Below are 20608 nucleotides of genomic sequence, written 5' to 3'. Positions count from 1 at the left end.
GCCTAGTCACAATCTTTTTAGACCATGCCTCAGCTGAGACCTCAGCTAACTTAAGGAAATGTGTGCATTCAGGACCGCTAACGATGCATAAACTCCACCCTTTAATGAGACAGAAAGAGAATTTGCAGCGGTGTGAGCTGTTGTGTCATGTGTAAGGTGGTTGCTTTGTCTTTTGATGGGATACGTAAAAAGTTAAAACAAAATGAAGCGTTGTCTCGCTTGGTATACAGACGATTGATCATCAGTGGAGAACTACATGCCGGTAGCTGTTATCTCTGTACCAAAAAAACTTTTCGAAATGATCATGCACACCCTGATTTTTCCAAAACATGAATCATTTACGACGAATGAACAGTGAATTTTTCCAGCAGTTTTACGAAAACTTACTAGATGCTATTTATCGAGAAAGTGTTTGTTCCCATAATGATAATCCCATTCCAAGCGATTCTTCTCTAGCTTATTAAATAAAACTACAATGGGGAAATCTTACAACTTTGGTAAAATTCACATTTGATATAATTTTTTCACAAACTGACTTAAATAATTATCAGCCACGGCCGCAGGGTCTCGCAGTGATGGACGGATGGACGCTGAGAAGGCTGCTCGCCAGTAACTCAAGTTCGTCCGCCTCCCGGCTCATGATACAAAATGTCGATAACGATACTCGACAGGGAGATAAGAAAAGTCTATATAGTACACTCAGTAATCCGTCGCTCGATTTTCCGACAACTACTATAATCCGCTGTTATTTTTACTAGTTGAAAGCACAAAATCAAGCTCTATAATTCGCCGGTGTTCGATTGTCAAATTCATGTCAATTCAATGTCCGCCGCATACAAGTATACAACGCAGATGAGACGGGTTTATTTTGGAAACTTCTCCTTCGTAAAATGTACATTCATCGCGAAGAAAGTAATGTACCAGGGAAGAAAGTGCCCAAAGACCGCATCACAATTATGCCGCGCTCCAATGCAATTGGGACACACAAACTGAAGCTTTTGGTCATAGGTAAAACCAGGAATCCTAACCCATTCAAGAATATCTGCCTCACTGAACAATTACTGGTTGTGTCAAGTGATTCACTGTTTAATATTCAGTTTATAAATATATATAATTTAGTAAATACTTGATTTTGATTATAAATAAAACCGTAATTTGCTAGTGCAAATTTCTCAAAAAAACTATTTTGCCTGATAAAATGCCTGTTTTAATTTTTACCATATTTTGTATGTACCTATGCACTATAGTCCGCCGCTTTCATTAATTGGACACTTGTCTGGTGTTTGGGGTGGCGGATTACTGGGAGAGAGTACTGTATATAAAATTTGGTGCAATTCCACTTTATAGATATTAGCTAATATAAAAATTCCTATAAGCGGGTGCAGACCATTTTTACCATGTTTTTCTTAGCCTGTATTCTTGTTTGTCCGGTGGTTGTTTATCCAGTACAAATCTTGCAATCGATTTTTAACTAACTTCCCGACTAGCTAGACATTTTAAACTTTTAGAATATATCAGAACACGATGCCAATGCATTCTTTGCCAATGCCATCTTTAAGTAGAATTGAATTCATTTTCAGTTAATTCTGTTTTGTATGAAAAGTTATTTCGGAAGAAATCCGTAATCCAATCCACTATTATTGGTTGCTAAGGGGAAGGGGGTGGTCCTAGCAACTAAATTATTAATATATACGTGCGTTACTATGGAAATCAAAATGACATTTCAGTATTCTATATTTGTTTATTGCAAAATAGCAACAAAATGATTTGTTGACAATAATTGCCTTATTTGTCCTAAATTATTAATACATAAAATTGTCAAGTTTATATGATTCAACAGAAAATTTATAAACATAGCATATAAAAAGTTCTTTTTGTCTTCTAAATTCAGTTCCTAAGGCGACTGAATCACAATATGCACTAGGCATAAAAACGAAAACGATCCGATTGGTTTCGTAAAATTATTTTACTTCATTATATTATTTGTTTTTCATAATATGTTGTATTTTTCAAAGAGTTCTTTTTCTAGTTTTTCTCGTTTTTTGTTGTACACTTTTGTCTTGATTTTTGCATTCAGAGCTTGCGGGAATTGTTGACTGATGCAGGTGGTAAACGCTTCTACCTCATCAGTGCACTTCAATGAGCAGTCTCGGTGTTGATTATAACAATTCTGCAGCTGAAATTTAAATAAATTTTCATCAGTATATCATGGGTATTTCTAGTCTCTTTTCCTTCCTCGAGTGAAGGAAATTACTGATGAACAATCAAAGCTTAAAGTACACTACTCCGACATTGTTTATAATAACCTCAGAAGGTGAAAAGAATGATGTTATTGTTAAGGCCGTACATCAGTTGAGGCACGGTCTAAAAAGATCGTTGCTAGGCGATGCGCGGATTGCGGGTTGCGGGTGCAAATGACGCCTGTCAAACGAAATATTATTTGTCATATAAATCCAACATACGTCCATTTTATGTTCTGTTTATTGTTCTATTAGTAACAATAATAATATATTCATCGACATGTTTTCTTTTTAAAGTAAATGGGTAACGTTTTTAGTCATCTTTACACGATTTAAGAATTAATTGGCCCGTCGCCATCACGAAGCAAAGTGACGTGTTTCTAGCTCGACGTTCTCTCACTGAATGCGAGCGAGTCCAAAATTTCGTCGCGCCTACAGTTGAAAATTATTTACCGTTTCACTAATGCGTCACCTTAAGAGCATACATAAGTGAAACAGCTAATAATTTTCAACAGTAGGTGGGATGAAATTTTTCACTCGTCGCCAATCGGAGACCGACAGTCGAGGTGTAAGTACGTCAATTTGTTTTGTGATGGCGTCGTAGGAATATATTCTCAAATCGTGTAAAGATGACTAAAAAACGTTACCCATTTACTTGAAAAAGAAAACATGTCAATGAATATACTATTATTATTACTAATATAACAATAACATTAAATGGACGCGTGTTGAATTTTTATGACAGATTATATTTCGTTCGGCTCGCGTCATTTGCACAATCCGTGCATCACCTAGTTGCAATTTTTTTAGACCATGCCTCAACTGAAGTATAGCCTTAATAGTAGACATATTGAATACATATTCTGTGGTTGTCGGACTGCATTCAAATTGGTATTTTGCCATATTGTGCAAATGTGAAGGTGAGGTGAGGTATGAAATATCATGGGGTTATTGGCAAAAGTTGGCAAGTCTCGGGATCATGTTGTGGAGTAATTGCAATTTGAAGTTTGACATGGCCGCTAATATCAGGCAAAATGCTAATTTCTCTGTGCTTTATGTGCATATTCTATTATATCGGATGACCTTGAATTTTTTCTAACATATTTATATCATCAGCCTGAATCTAACCACTGCTAGATGAAGGCCACTCCAAACTGATTCCACTTCTTTCGGTCCTGTGCGTTGGATTGCCATGTACTTCTGTAGAGCTTAACCATTCCATCGATCCAGTGGCCTCTAGGTCTACCTTGCAGACGTTTGTACCTCTTGGGTACCCCTGGGTGACTAGATTTGTCCAGCGATTGTCCCTTCTTCTTCGAGCTATGTGTCCAGGCCATTTCCAACTGAGGCTTTTAGTGAACTCTATTACATCGCAAACTCTTGTCTGTTTCATTATCCACTTATTCTGCTTTTTGTTCTTTTGCGTTATGCCCAGCATGCACCTCACCATACTACGCTGTGCTACTCTAAGTTTCTGGATCTCTCTTTTACTTAGTGTATATATATAGTGTATGTACTTAGTCCATATTTCACACGCATATGTGATTACGGGAAGCACACACTGGTTGAACACTTTGCGCTTTAGGCACAGTGGGAGGTCATTTTTGAATACATTATATAGGCGGCCAAAACAACTCCAGCCCAGCTTTACTCTGCGAACAATTTCATCAAATATACATCCATCTATAGACACTTGTTGTCCCAGATAGACGGAGTTTTTCACCTGTTCGAGCTGAGTGCCATTGATGAGGATATCTTTTTGGCTCGCAAAGCAGTTGAACATGACTTTCGTCTTTGTTACATTTATTTTCAAGTCTACTTTGCTGCTTACTTCAGTGAGTTCCTGCGTTCTGTTTTGGAGGTCTTCTGAGTCTTGCGAGAAAATTACCATGTCATCGGCAAAACGCAGATGTCTAAGGTATTCTCCATTTATGGGGATACCTTTGTCATTTCAGTCATGTTGCCTGAATAAGTGTTCAAGGGTAGCTGTAAATAGTTTAGATGAGATTGTATCACCTGGTCTAGGGGTCGGCAAACTCTTGAACCAAAAGTGCCAAATATGAGTGGCACAACGGTTAAATTTTTTTTCGAGAGCCATATGCATATTTTTATAAATATGAATTAATTACATTTTTAATTGTTTATTTATTAAGTGAAGAAGATTTCCCAAATAAAACTAACGTAAATATTATATGTTTTTATTATTGACATTATAAATATAATTTTTACAGAATATGAATTACATACAATTTTTACGCATTCCTTAAAACTAATGTGAACAATGACTTTCCTTGCATTTCTTTGGAGAGTGTGTATGTTTGGTATGTAACTTGTAGTTTTTAATTTCAGGCGCGACTCCAAAAAATCGTTTATTTGGCTTCTCTAAATGCTATTTATATTGTTCATGTTTGAAAATGATTGTTCACATACATATTATTATGTAGACTCGAATATGAGTTCGGAAAGCTATTCCATAATATGTATTAAAAATCGTAGTATCTACTTTATGTATGAAATTAAATTGCATTTTTCTCTCTCCAAATCCTCAATTTTGGTGGCAAGACCTACAAATTTTGAGCTCCATAACTATTTGCTTGTTAAATCCACCAATAAAATTGTATTTCAAAAGTGCTCGTGTCAATATCAAATGGAGAAAAATTTGATTTGTCGACTTTTGCAATCGGCAGATTTAAAACAACAAAAATCATACTTTTTTGCATCAACCATCGCGGAGGAAAAATTAGGCTCGCGATAATGTCATAATATAATAAGTGTACAAATCAATGACAAAAAATAAAAATTGTGAATTTTGCAAAAGTTTTTGTAAAAATTGGGAATTTGGCAAAGAGCCGCACGCCAATACACAAAGAGTCACATGCGGCTCGCGAGCCACGGTTTGCCGACCCCTGACCTAGTCAGACTCCTTTGCTGATAGTAAATCTAAGCGATGGCTTATGAAGATTGATAGATGCTGTTGCGCTACTGTGTATATTATTGAAAATATTTATATAGTGCCCGGGGATTCCTTGATTTCTGAGTGTATCGAGTATTGAAAATTTCTTTATGGAATCGAACGCCTTCTCATAGTCTCTCTCAACCCATGCATAGTGGCAGTTTGTATTCCTGGCACTGCTCTATGATTTTTCTGACGACTTGGATATGGTCCATAGTGCTGTATCCTCCTCTAAATTTGACTCGTTCTCTCGGTTGGTTCTCGTCTAGTACATTTTGAAGACGGTTCACGAGAAGTTTTGTGAACGTCTTGTAGAGGATAGGGAGTAGACTTATTAGACGATAATTTGATAGGTCTTCTCTGTCACCTTTTTTGTGGCAATGACAATGCTGGCATTTTTCCATGACTTAGGTACATATTTATATAGACTCATAATCCATTGTTAACTCTAAATACCTAAATTATCGACTTAGCAACCCCACGATGTTATATTCCTAGGTGTAGGGATGTCATAAGGTAAGTAAAAGAAAGGTATCAATTAATACTGGTATCAGCATCATATTATCAGAAAGTATTGTCACTGGTATTGGTAGCAGAAGTAATGTATTGATACTTGATTTTTGATCCGTATTCACAATAGCTTTTTTTAGGTCCACACTATTATACCAAAAGAAAGTATCACGTAAAGTTTTAACAAGCACTTTTTTGACATCCCTACCTTGGTGTAGGTAGAGTGTAGATTGTGTAGAAGGTTTCAACTTACGTCATTTTTGGGCTGGTGACAAATACTCTCGAGTTTTGCGACTGCAGAAGTTCTCCTTTCCACAAGATTAGCGTAATAGAAGATAGCATCTTCTAGTGTACTATTCATTCTATTAAGAAAGAAAGCATTAGTTCTTTAAAATTATAATGATTAGCAAAAATAGGTCTTCAAAAATAAGTGTCCTGTCCTAAACAGTGAAACCCTAATATGGTGGTATTGAAGAATTTGATTGAATATATATTTATCATACAAATTAATTGGTAACGAGAATATTCCTTTCTCTGGAACTGACAATGTTTGGATTTACTAAGACATTATTTATACAGATGTAAAAAAACAACAACAAAACATACCTGTAAGTAATTATGTAAGCAATAAGAATGAAAAATATCAACAGGTGACCATAACATTCGAATTGAAATGCAGACTGTGATCGAGAATTCATAAGAAATAATTAGATAAGGTGAATATCAAATTTCGAGAGTTCCTGAATACCATGTCCTTGCCTTCATCTGGTTTGCCATCCAGATCTTCCAACTTTAGGCGAGGAAAGCAAAAAAAAGCTCTCGACTTTGATATCCGACGGATTCGGCTGGTATGAAAATTTGGACCAGATGTGTTAAAAAGGGGACTGTGACCATAGACTGAACATAATATACTTAATTTAAAAAAAAAACCGGTCATGCCTTCAGCGAGTTATCTCGCTCTATGTGTCGTTAAAAATCTGAGGCTTGTCAGATACTGCCATAGATATATCGAGAGGCATAGAAAAGGTGCATAAGTTTAATATTATAGAAGTTATTGATTATCTATAAATTCCGAAAATATAACAATACCACCCACCTACCTAATAAAAATGATATTTTTTTTGACTATTTATCCTGAAATTCCCTAAATTTTTCTAGAAAATTAAAGAATAAAAGTTAAATTTCTAACCTATTCTCCTTTATGGCCGAGCGGTAACGTGTTGGCCTATAATGATGTGGCAAAGAAATAACATGTTTTTTTAATGTGTGTCCGTTTCTCGTAAATAAAAAAAATCTGTTAATTTAACTTCCACTCAATTGACTCCACATAATCTTTGGTTCGAAAAGGGAGCATCATCTAATTCGAGACATTTCAGTTGTAAGTGGGACATTTTTTTGTTAGTGTTATAGATTAGAAATTGAAGGAGCCTTATACGTTATTCCTGTTATGACACTTGAAATTTTTTTGCAAGCCGATGGACTGATGAACTGATGGAGCATGGTTAAGTTGGGAAACTACAAATCTTAAGATTGCTCACTTGCCATTCCGATTTTATTACATACGCAATGGCTGCCATTTTTTATTTTCATTGCGATTACTTACTCAAGTGCAGTGATAAATAGTTTTACACAAATTTTTGATGATTTTTCAACTAAATAATGCCTAAGTGTAATATTATTGGCTACTCATCGTGACGGGTTGTGTTCTTATGTGCCCTGCAAATTGGCAACTAAGTGCCATAGCATAGTGAAGTTTTTTTGGAAATTAATCAGCAATGCGAAGTCACTTGTTTTGCTTCAATTTAACGTTTTTTCAACATATTAGATATGTAGGTAGCTAATAATTTTGAATATTGACTATAGATAGAATTAAATTGAAAAATCAGTTGTCCGCACGATACATCACATATTATGTCACAAAGGAATTTCGCTAATAACAGTACATAAGTATCAATTTTAATTCCACATTTCTCTTTTACACTATAACCATATCAAGAGATTCCTCAAAATAAAAACCACTGGGACAGAAGAAACTTCTAAATAAAATACATATGGCATGTCTTCGGATTCTTACTCTAGAGATGGTTATTAAAAGTAGTAAACATGTATTTTTTAAGATGAAAAATCAACATATGTTAATTGTGTGTAGTCAAAAACTAATAACACGTCATGTTAGCGGCGCGTTTCTTTGAATGATGCAACCGATAAGTCAGAAAACTTAATAAAAAGGGGCCTCCGAAAGTCCTAAGAATTAAAATTAGTTGCAATGCTAATAAACTATATTTAATTTTATAGAAAATGCGTATTTCTCACAAACTGAGTGTAAACAATGTTACCCAAAGCATAATAGAATTCCTGCATTTGTACAGTATTTTTTAAATTCTATTGTATTTGTAGGTAGGTACTTATATTGTATTTGGTCATCATCCACTCGTGCTTATATGTACCTTGGTGTACCTACACATTTCGGACAAAAGAGTCTTATTAAATGTTATGGTGTTACTCGTATCTCCGAAAGTTTATTGCTTACTTTATTCAAATGGATTTAAGTTTTTGTATTAAAAAGGCGTGCATTTTTGAAGCAAGTATTGACAGATGATTTTGAAAAGTTTTTATTACCAATGGTCGGAACAGTGTACTTACAATAGATTATTTATCCATGATGAGTGATAAAAAGGAGTAGATAAAGGCAGATATTGACGAACTAATCGATCGATATTATTTAAAACAAGAAATATGTGATGTGAATTCGAAATAATATAAGAGTGAAAAAAAATTATGCGACAACAGAACTTAAAATAATAACACTCGCTGCGACTTTCTTTTTTTGTCATTCCCATACTGATAACTGACAACGTTTTGAGAGAAGTGTACGGCATAAGTGTCAGAATAAGTTACAGTGCCATAAGTAAACACCGCATATATTTATTCCAAATGTTGCCCTCGAATGAAGTGAAGACTTATTTCAGCGAGAAGTACCTATACGAAAATTTATGTCAGATACCATGCAGATGTAAAGAGTACAGTCCGACAAACTTTTCTTAAGACCGGTCAAAATGGAACTACAAACTACCATATGGACGCCATTTTGAAAATGTCATTCGAATGTCAGATTCTGTCCAGTTGCAAGTCTTGATTGGGTAGTTTTCGACAGTGGCTCCCCCATCCATTCGTTAGATAAGTTTGTAGGTCTGTAAGTGAAATTCGATGTCAGATACATGACATAAGTATCGCGATATAAGTGTCAGATGTAAGCCTAGCATTAGGTATCATTAGAATAATAAGTGCAAATAACCAAGAATCACAGAGCGTAAAGGGACGGAAATGCATGTAAACTATAGAATTAAGTTGGTAACTACCTAATATAATTTGTTAATTTTAAGTGAATTTAAATAAAGACGATTGCCACTGTAGTTTTAAGATGTTATATAAAAGGTACCTACGACCAGCTTATTAATTATTATAATATTCTACTTAAAAAAAATATTTTGCATAGGTAGGTACTAAACCGAAGTTAACGTAAATATAGAATCAATAGGTAGTTATCATTCGCGGAATTATGATGGATATCACAATCTCGTAGTGCGTAAGCTGTACACGCTCCAGAAGCATTTTTCGTCATGATAGACTAATAGAGGCAACAGTCAGACTAGAAGCAAGCAAGAACCAACGCAAGCAAGAAAGAACGAAAAAAGAGTTTATTTTATTTTATATAAAGCCTTAGGCATGGTAATTCTCAATCCGCAATAAAAAACATTATGTTAAGAGTAAAATAAATTTAAACAACTAACTAGTAGATAGAAACTGATTAAAATTCCTCGTCTACGTTTTGTATACGTGTCTACGACAGTGCGGCGTCCGATTATCCTGGCGTCCAGTTGTCCCATCCCCCCCCCCCCGCAAGGGAAGTCTGACGGGGCTCTAGTTTGGAGGTCCAGAATTAGGGGGGGCTAGCATGGCGGGTCGACCAGTTAAGTGAGATAAATATACACCACAAATTTGCCCTAATTGTAAATAAAAACGCCCATGATGACCGAACAGCTTACGCATATACCTATTATGTCTTGGGTCCCAGGCTTGAATCCTAGGTCTGGCAATTACATAGATTGTTTTTCAATGTTTGTTTGGTGTCAAGAGTATGGATCTAATAGGTTGAGAAAATGGCTAACATCAATTTCTCGTAAAAACATAAATCTGTTAATACTAACACTCCGCGGATATACCTATTATGATCTTCTTAGGATCGGACATGGTTTAAAAAATAAAAATAAAGTAAATAAAAAGTATAATATAATTTCCGTTTAAGAATATTATCATAATTATTATTAAAATATGTGGGTGTGTGATGCAATTTGTTCTGATATCGATGAAAGATACTCGTATAAGATTGATGTGATAATTTAAATATAGAATTTTATTTTGTTATTATTTTTGGTGTGTTTCCGAATAAAAATGGCAATTTATCCAATATGGCAAAGGGTCGCATGTTACTCGTCTACCAAAAACGGGATCGCAAGCATTGCTTCATAATTTATGATGCCGAATGCCGGTAACTCAATAAAATAAGTGAATTTATTTAAAAATACCAAGATCTCTTACGGAATACACTTAATTTTACTTCGTGGAACCCCGGGGTTCCGCGGAATACTTCCGGGAGCACAACTGTAGATCATCACACTGCCCTTTATCTTAGCGATTTGTAGAGGGGCCCGCCAGACATCCTGATCTGAGGGTCCGTTTCAGTGTGTGGGGGGCCATTCCTACGATATTAAAAAGGTATACTATGCAGTCCAAAATACTATAATTTTGAATATCGGGAAAATGAATTTTTATCTTAAAGATTTCATTTCAACGTTGAAGTGAATGGCCTGACCAAACCAACCGCCCGCACCACACCCGGTCTTAATCGGGCGTATCACGGGACCCTACTTTTAGATGTGTAGCATCATTTTTAAGTCACTTAAGTCGCCATGCACTCAAATGTGCTTTGACTGAATTTACATGACTTTAAGTTAAGGCATTATTAAAAATTGTAATAAGTAACAAATTAACGCTAATACAAAACTGCCGAACATTCTAAGTTAAGAGATTTTCACGTTGGCAGTATGACGCCAATGTATGATTTAATTTCGAAATTAAAAAATACTACAAAAGTACTAAAACTTATTTATAGATATATATAGATATTTCCGCAAAGTATGTACTATAATAATCACGAAATTATTTCGTGTTGGAAGAAAATTTGGCGAGCCGAGAAAAAAAGTTGCTCGAATGAAGTAAAGGAAGCCCTTGATTTCTTTTATTTTGTTAACTGTCAATTCATGGTGGAACTGCATTGTATTGTTGTTTTTATTTAATAAAACGCAATTTTTTTGTAGTACTTATTCCAGTTTTAATCAAGAGATTAGGACCGGTTTCGTCCGCCTCAGAGGGACATTTTCAACTGAATGAACTTTCAGTTGAAAATGTCCCTCTGAGGCGGACGAAACCGGTCCTAATCTCTTGATTAAAACTGGAATAAGTACTACAAAAAAAATGCGTTTTATTAAATGGAAGCCCTTGACTTTGATTTAAAGTGGAATTTATCGAATTCGCCGTTAAGCATTTTTGGTCGAAAGAGCTACCTAAATATAAAAGGGCCTCGGAATTTTTCAAATCCGTATTTTTTGTGAGAAACAAATAACCTATACATTTTCAACAGATGACAACGCGTACCTAATGTATTTTTTGCCGAAATACTTGGACCGCGTATTCGGAGACAATAACATGGCAACCCTGGGTAGGTACAGGTAACTTAATATTAGACTCACCCTCCAGGTTCTGTGTAGGTATGAATTGAGCATTTATAACATTTAGGCATGCATTTTCTGGATTGATCTTGCTCATCATGCAAGCACATAAAGCGATGTTTGGCCCTCTCGGATATTATTATATTATCAGTTTCAGCGCAACAAGAGGTATCTGCAGTGCTGCACCAGTTACCCATTTTGAAGTTTCTTGTTTTCACCTTTAAATATTTATGAAAATAATTACATATAATTGTTTGAATTGCAAAACGGTGTTTCGTTGATAAAATAAAATTTGAAAACTTATATATTATGGAAAGTATTGAATCTAAAAAAGGTCCATATTTAAAGGACATAATATTATTTTATCTTAGAATTTTATTATAATCCAAATATCGAACACAGATACTCATCTTGATAAATGTTTGCGTTTTGATACAAGTAATTATAAACCGATTTATTTGAAAATAGCCAATGATGTACAATGTAAAATATTTCATTACATAACTTGTTATTTATATATAAAAATGAATGTTTGTCCCGTATGCGTTCCTATACCATTCATCCGATTGCGATGAAAATTTTGTGAGTTGTTGTGTGTACACCCGCAAAGGTTTCTGAATTAGAAAAACTGTCTTCTTCTTCTTCTATTCGTATGCGTTCCTATACCATTCATCTGATTGCAGTGAAACTTTGGTGAGTTGTTGTGCGCACGCCCGCGAAAGTTTCTGAATTAGTACAACCATCTTGTTCTATTCTATCTTCTTCTATTCGTATGCGTTCCTATACCATTCATCCAATTGCGATGAAACTTTGGTAAGTTGTTGTGCATACACTCGCAAAGATTTCTAAATTAGTAGGTACAACCATCTTCTTTTTCTTCTTTTTCTATTCGTATCCGTTCCTATACCATTCATCCGATTGAAATGAAACTTTGGTGAGTTGTTGTGCGCCCGCCCGCGAAGGCTTCTGAATTAATACAACCGTCTTCCTCTACTTCTATTCTATCTTATTCTATTCGTATAAATTCCTATACCAAATTTTGAAAATCCATGCTTCTCACATGGACGTATGTGGCCTGCTCACGCGTTGGAAAACCCTCTGATTTATTCGTGTACGCACCATACGGAAAAACCAAAAATATTGTAAGTATATCCATTAACATAATTAAAACACAAACACTTTATTTCTTTGAGTGGCAGTGCAACGCATGCCAGGTACCCGCTAGTTTTTAATAAAACACATTTGAAGAATAAAATTCAAATAGGTACTCAATGCTTTTTTTATTTTAACTTTCAGTTTATGTCGCGTCACCGACCAAACTTGTTGAAATAATATTATTGTTTCGCAGATATTAATTAACGATAGGTATTTAGTCTTATTGAATGAATATTTTTTAACATTTTTTTTTAATCTACCTACTTGAAAGATTCTTATATGAAAAATCCAGTAAAAAGTCGCTCCCAACCTAAAAACCGTGAATCCGAGATCTTGTGAGCATAATGTTAGAAGGTGTAAATATGCCATTTGCGGACTAACGATACATAATAATAATAATAATATTGGAAGATATCTGGAATATCTATAATAGAATTTTTAAGGGTTCTAAGACAATTTTCAACCCTAATCTTCATAATATTGTATTTCTGTAGCGTGAAAACTGTTCCGATGCGATATTTGATTTAAACGACAGTGTTCTTTGACGCCGAATACGGAAATCTGCGATTAAAATAAACTGCCTAAAATATGATATTATCAAACATGACCAGTAGATGATATAATTTCTATTAATAATAACTAAACAATGTATTTGTTTTATGTCTTGGCTAAAATTGATGAGTCAAATAAATCGAAACTGGTTTATTGGCATTTCGGATTTTTTTAACGCAACAAATCGTTGCCTGCGGTTGAATAGCATTCTAGTGACATTGTAATCACTAATCGAAAATGGATACAATTTTTGGTAAAAATTATTTATGTACTTCAGAGCCCGTCTATCGTATGTATGAATATGTAGAAAATTAGTTACTTAAGTACAATTTTTCTACCTAAAATATAATTTTGAATATCACAAGAGAAAGACATTTCTAAAACCAAATAGCCGAAAGTATATAAATATACACCAAATGGCTGAAAATCTTCAATTATTGCGTTTTCCTGAAAGTGTTCTGTTTGGACGGTAACCGGACAAAACAGAACAAGAAGAAACAGAACGGTGACAAAACAGAACAGCCAGTGGAAAAATGAAACAGCAATTCTTTCCATATCTATTTATTAATTAAATACTTATAAAACTTAAGTTTATAAACAAATATATATATATAAATATTTAATGTATGAATAATAGTAGCATCTTGAAAAATATAAAAACTGCACCTGTCCAAACGGTTCCATGAATAAACAGAACTCGATACCTATAATAGAACATTGCAAAAAATTGATTTTCATGGTGCAGGTGTTGAACCCATGTGGATTATTTCAGTTGCATTTACCATTGTACTGTACTGACATACTGGCAGCATTAAACACACAACGAGTCTACGGGAGTCCAGACACACATTGGCTTCGGAGCCCTATGGTAAAAATGATTAGCAAATGACTGACCAACTACCTGTAGCTCGGTTTAAAATTATTATATAGAAAGTGAAACAGGCAACACGTCACATTATTAATCAAAAACACGGAAATTACCGCTATTTTAGACTATAATGGGCTCTTGAGACCCCTTCCACCCGCATTTTTTGCTGGAGCCTCCTGTATGAATGGAATAATCCACTACTGCACGGATGGCCAGTGCGTCGATCGCGAAGGTATTTTTGGTCGATCGTGGACATAATAATATTATATTGTACTATTTCTTGTTCAAACGAATCAAAACTACGTACCCGACTTTCCAGCTCTTAAAATCCGCTAGTTCTTATACCTTCTCTTACAATCATTATCAAGAAATACAGTCATGCGAAGAACACAACTGATGAGCTTAAACTTGGAAGAAATTCTACAGGAAAACATTTTTACAGGTTTCCTATTAGCTTATTTTAGAACGCGTCCAGAAGACATTTCTTCGATGTCTTTATTTTAAAACATTTAAGTACCTAACTATTTTCCTTTCGATAATTCGTCAGATCATGGTTTCCCAAACTATGGGTCGCGACCCACCAGTGGGTCGCGAGCGAATATTGAGTGGGCCCTCGCCACTGTATACATGAATTTAAAAAAAATAGGAAGTGATAAATTTGATATTTCATTCAGCTATTTATAATTCCTAAAAATTGAAATAAACTTAAGTTACGGAAAATATCGTGATAAAATAATAATAATTTGAATTGCCAATTCACTACAGATGGCAAGCCCGTCCCTAGCGAAACGTCCCGAGCAAGACGGATGTCTATTGTTTTTACGAAGTTCATTTCCTAAACCTAAAACTAAATACCGAAATAAATTGGATATATCAAACTCACTGCGATTAAAAGTAACTAAAGTTGAAGTTGATGCTAAAACTGTAATGAAGAAAAATAAGAAACAAATACATCCTTCCCATTGAAATAACTTTGTAAAAAAACCTTGCAGGTGTATGTATTTAAGTAATATTTTTTTTTTATTTAAGTTGTGTTTCTTATTTCAACAGTCTTTCATTCATATTGGTAACACTTTTAACAATTTTTATTTCAATTAGAACAAATAAGACAGCATTAAGTAGTTCCACGACTCGCCACTAGGGAATCTGAGCATTACCAATATTTATGCCCTCTTTTCTCTAAGACAACTAAGAGGTGGGTCCCAAGATTGGAAATATTTGTTAGATGGGTCGGAGCCCAGTCAACTTTGGGAACCACTGCGTCAGATGATTATTTTCCGACTGCCTTTCTACAAGGCATGCTTACTTTTCACTCTTTTGGATCTCGTCGGTCTCTTCTGCTTTTGAAACACTTTTGCCTGTTATCGCGAGGGATGGTTTCCAATCCTGGTGATGCCATGATTTATTCTGGATTGGAACAGTTTCCTCGTGTCAAGCCTATCAGGCACCATTAGCGAGGGGTGCAAGATTAGTAAATGCGCTCCCTAAAGAAATAGACATTTTCAATGACGTACTTTGCATTTTGTTTTTGAAACTGTATTTTTCTGTACAAAATTGTATGTTTTTTGTTTTCAAAAATTATATTTTTCTGTATTAAATTGTACTTAAGTATGTTTTGATTTTTTTTGGTATTATTATTATTGTTATTATATTTTTTCTATATTCTCTTCTCTCTTGTGAGGGTAACGTTGACTTATAATGTAAATCTCATGTTGTGTACGTCTTGAATTTAGATTTGTTATGTCCACAATGTTTTTTTTCTTAAAAAAATAAATTAATAAAATAAATGTAAATTCCTATCCTTGCAATTTGACGAGTCGGTAGATTACATGGATATTGCGCAACTATGCGTTTTTATTCGATTGGGTTTTAAAGACATGTAAGAAGAATTATTAACAGTTTTACCAATGAAGGAACAATCCAAAAGAGAAGATATATTTAATGCATTTAAGTCGTATATTAATCGTACTCGATTTGCTATTCATAAATTAGTATCGGTAACGACTGATGGAGCTCCTGCTATGGTTGGGAATCATGTTGGGTTTATTACTTTGTAAAATGTAATGTAAAATTGAGGAAGCAATACCAACTTTTATCAGTTATCATTGCATTATACACTAGCAGACATCGCTCCCACAAGAGGGCTCTAGCCTGAAGGGGGCACGGAGTAGCGGGTCGAGCAGTTAAGTGAGAAAAATATAAACCACAAATTTGCTCGAATAGTAAAATAGTCGCCTGCAGCGATATTTTCCTCCATGGATATTTACATTTTAAAATACATGGCTGTGCGATGCAATTTGATCTGATATGATTATTCATGTAATTAAATGATAATTCATCCATAGAATTTATTTTAAGTATGTTTCCTGGCAAAGGGTTGCATGTTACTTGGCTACTACAAAATTTCTAATATTCGATATACAGGTAAATTGTGTAACTATGTCTAAATTACAGTTAATATGTACCTACTTAATTTTTTTAGAAGTAAAAGACATAATAATATATTATTGTCGTTAATTCGATTTTTTGTATCGTTATTTCTTATATGTATAACATATCTGTTTTAAAAATACAGAAATACATATTTGAATTATAAAAAGTGGGTTATTATTGTTCTCGCATGATATAATAATTACAAGTGATATCAGTCGATCGCCATAAATAATTTTGTCAACAAGTCGATCCTAGAAAAAAAAGTGTGGCCACCCCTGCACTACTGACTACTTATATGATATTATAATGTTTATATTCAGTTCTTAATATTATTTTTATTCATCTTAATTATATTTAATTAAATTTTGGGAAAACATAATATTGACTTTTTCTTAGTAACATGATACAATAAAATTAATAGAATTACACAGATGGATTATCTAGAAACTACCTGTTACAAATAGTAAAATACCTAGTGTGAACTTCACGTTTTGACATAGCTGAAAAATAACAGCGTAGAATAGGAAAGCAGAAATAATATATGAATTAAATAAATTGAGTTACATTTTAAAGACTTATTTGTTCGTTGTTTTCTCATTAGGAGCTCAATATTTTTTTTAAATAGGCGATCATATTATTTTCAATTATAAATTTTAAAGCGTTGTCATTATGACTGGAAAATACACAAGAATAATAATATACATTTTGAGATTAGCCATGCATAATTATTAATAAAGTACATTTGAGGGTGAAACAACGACACCCGCCTATATTCAATCTCCTATATATTATTATCCTAAGAGATTTTGGAAAACGCACCGACTTTTTTTTATTTAAATACCGTTTTGTTGATTATTAAAGGAATTCACTTCAATTTTTGCAGTCCCAAATCTGTTTCCATTTGAATCGGGCACAATCTGATAAAACGCGACACAATCACAGATAAAATCATTTTTAAATCCGTCACCATGCATTTTCGCTACTTTACTGTCTATCTACCGCAAATTGATTATAATGTCGCTTAATACTGTCTGTTTAATCGAAATTTCAGAAATCAGAATTAATATTCCACAAATCTATTCAAATCTGTAAGTAGCCAATTGGCGCACTATTGAGTTTTAACTAGAAATAAATACATCTTTCCTCACTTATTACCTACTACGAAAATATAATCTAAAACCATGTCACTGCTTTTTATCTGTCAAACTTATAGACTACTGATTGTCATTTGTTTTCTTTCGCAAAACAAGTTCATTTGACGTGTCAGAATTCAAATTTAGAATTTGCAGAATTAATCGAAAAAATGTGACATTTCTATTAGCATGTTAAATAATCAATTTCAATCAAGACCTTTTTATTGTAAGATGAGTTGTCTATTAATTAATAACAAATTTGATTTTTTTAAATACTTCTTTGTGGCTGTTCACGAACTCTTTTTTATTGAATAATTACCTAGGCTACTAATTTCCATAGATATAGTCATATTAAGTTGCCATTGCAAACAATGAAAGAAATTAATACGAATTGTTATAGTTAACAAAATGTGTGATATTGTATAATATCTACCTATTTTTATCATCCTTATCATTATCAATCTTGACCTATCCACTGCTGGATGAAGGCCTCCTCAGCCTTATTCTACTCCTTACTTACACATGAATTATTATATTCATCAAAATCAGTGATATTATACTATCTACCTATCTATATTTATAATGACATTATTATCACGAGCCTAATTAAATCCACTGCTGGATGAAGGCCTATCTACGTTGATTGTATTCTTGACAGTATTGAATTTCATAATCATCATCATCAATCCACTGCTGGATGAAGGGTTCCGAAACGTGATTCTATTACTATCGGTTTAACGAATTTGTGTATTATACCTATTTCTATCATCCTTATCATCATCGACCTGAACTAATCCACTGCTGGATAAGGGCCTCCCATGCCTGATTCTACTCCTTAAAGTCATTTTAATTGCTGTATTTATCAAAATCGATGATATTATATCTATTTATATTGCCATTACCATCATGAGCCTGAATCAATCCACTGGTGGATGAAGGCCTTTCTAAGTTGTTTGTATTTCTGTCGATCATATGAATTGCTATATTTATCAAAATTGCTGATATTATATTTACCCATTCATAATATCGTCATTATCATCATCAACCAAGTTCAATCCACTGCTGGATGAAGGTTATTCCAACCTAATTCTACACTTCTTAGTCATATAAACTGCTACATTTTTTTAAATTTGTGATTTTATATACCTACTTATTTATATCGTCATTATCGTCATCAACCTGTATCAATCCACTGCAGGATGAAGGCCTCTTTAAGCTGATTCCACATTTTTAGGTTTTATAAATTCCTATTATTATCAAAATTGGTCTATTCCTCTCAGATATAATATGTATTGCTTTCTTATTTATCAACATTTGTCTCGATATAATTGTCCCGCACAGGGAAACTATATTGGTTAAGGTTAATTTTGAATTAAAATTTGATTTTTAAATATTATTCTATGGCTGCAAGCATTTATTTTTTATAGACAATGAACCAAAACAATGTTTAAATTTGTTTTTAATGCTGCTAACTTTTTTATTATGTAAATGGTACCCGAAAGAGATTAATATTTGGATATATTGGATCGCTTTTAATGATATACACATAATATTGCTGTATATTCGAATGAATGAGATGTATAATTATTTATCATATTTAAATGCACATACCTACACATATATTGTATTAAAATTAAAATTTCATTGGTAGCAATCGGCAATTGCCAGCTGTTCTGCTAGGCCTAGCAGCCTGAAGTGGTGTCAGGTGATATTGTGAAGGCCTAACTCCAGAATAGACTACGCATATGACTCCAAATTTGTATTGGCAGTGACGACATGCAAATCGTAAAACTGACAAATCAGCGAAATGTCAAAATGTCAGACGTAAATGAAAATCCATCCTAAAGGGAAAACTATGGCGCTGCCTATACATACTTTACAATTATATTAAAATCCAACACCGTGTCATTATGACGAAAGCTGTCTGCAAGACCTAGCGAGACAGACTGGCGAGAGCCAGCTGGCTCAGCTAGTATTCATTAAATACGAGTATAATTATTGTATTATTGTAAATATGAAAATGAATTCTATGTCTACACAAAGTTCAAATCATACGTCATTGACCTTCAAGGTAACGTCATGTCGTCAAATGACATTTCGATATTATTGACTCGTAGCTGATGTCCGACTCGTGTGAAAATGATAGGCTATGTACAAAAATGCGTACAGATGTATACGTTTAAATATCTATCTATGTATGATTAACGTGTTTGACTATTTATAGATAATATTGATGGAAGGCCATTGCATAGTATCATAATATACATTTAAAGCAATATATAGCACCCATTACTTTCACATTTTATTTTTAGTGATAAGAAGACACTTTTTTTAGCTCATGGCGAAAATGACTGAAATGCACATTTTCGGACATACGATTTATGAGAAGGCTGTGAAGCTTTATTAGACGGCGGTTGATAAGATGGTGTTCAAAAGGAAAGGATTGGAAAAAATATATTTAATTTTATTATGTACGCTGACGTTGAATATTTTTCTATTTTCTTATACCTACTCATTCCTTATTTAATGTTCAATTATTACCTATCTAAGTTAATTATATGTCAAGCAAAATGTTAAATGCTTATTCAATTTCAGATGGGTTGCAAGGTAGTATACCTACCCAATATAATATTATGATTATACTAGTTCTTCGCAGACTTGAAAAGCTTAAAGTGCTGATATTTATAACATTTTTCGAGATTTCAATTCCTGAAAATTACAGCTCATGAAATGTTTATTTTTTTGTGACATCGGTTAATTAATGCACCTTGAAGTGAGTGCATTTGCTTACCTTACGGATTACATCCTATTATAGTCGTGTAGATGAGATAAGCAAAATTTAACAAGAAGTGACCGACGGTAGCGGACAGCATCCGACGGCCCTCCCCTCCCCTCCCTCGCTAGTCGAAGTCGCCACTCGAGAGATGTTTTAAACAAAACTATCCATATAAATACGGGCGAGGAGCATCTTCACA

The 20608-nt window shown here is 33.8% G+C and overlaps 1 long non-coding RNA gene across 1 annotated transcript; it reads right to left on the bottom strand.

Annotated features, from left to right (window-relative positions):
• Positions 1 to 1949: 1949 nt before the first annotated feature.
• LOC147068625 (uncharacterized) lies at positions 1950 to 7323 on the bottom strand. Its single transcript, XR_015071305.1, has 3 exons — positions 7307 to 7323; positions 5957 to 6065; positions 1950 to 2176 (listed from the first exon to the last, which is right to left on the bottom strand). It is a non-coding gene; the product is annotated as an uncharacterized LOC147068625 (long non-coding RNA).
• Between the last annotated feature and the right edge of the window lie 13285 nt (positions 7324 to 20608).

The sequence above is a fragment of the Rhyacophila brunnea genome, unplaced genomic scaffold, assembly GCF_057557595.1.
Source record: "Rhyacophila brunnea isolate RB1 unplaced genomic scaffold, BYU_Rbru_1.0 scaffold_3, whole genome shotgun sequence".
NCBI lineage: Eukaryota > Metazoa > Arthropoda > Insecta > Trichoptera > Rhyacophilidae > Rhyacophila > Rhyacophila brunnea.
The sequence above is the reverse complement of the archived record's forward strand: the minus strand, read 5'-3'. Positions and strand labels throughout refer to the sequence as shown.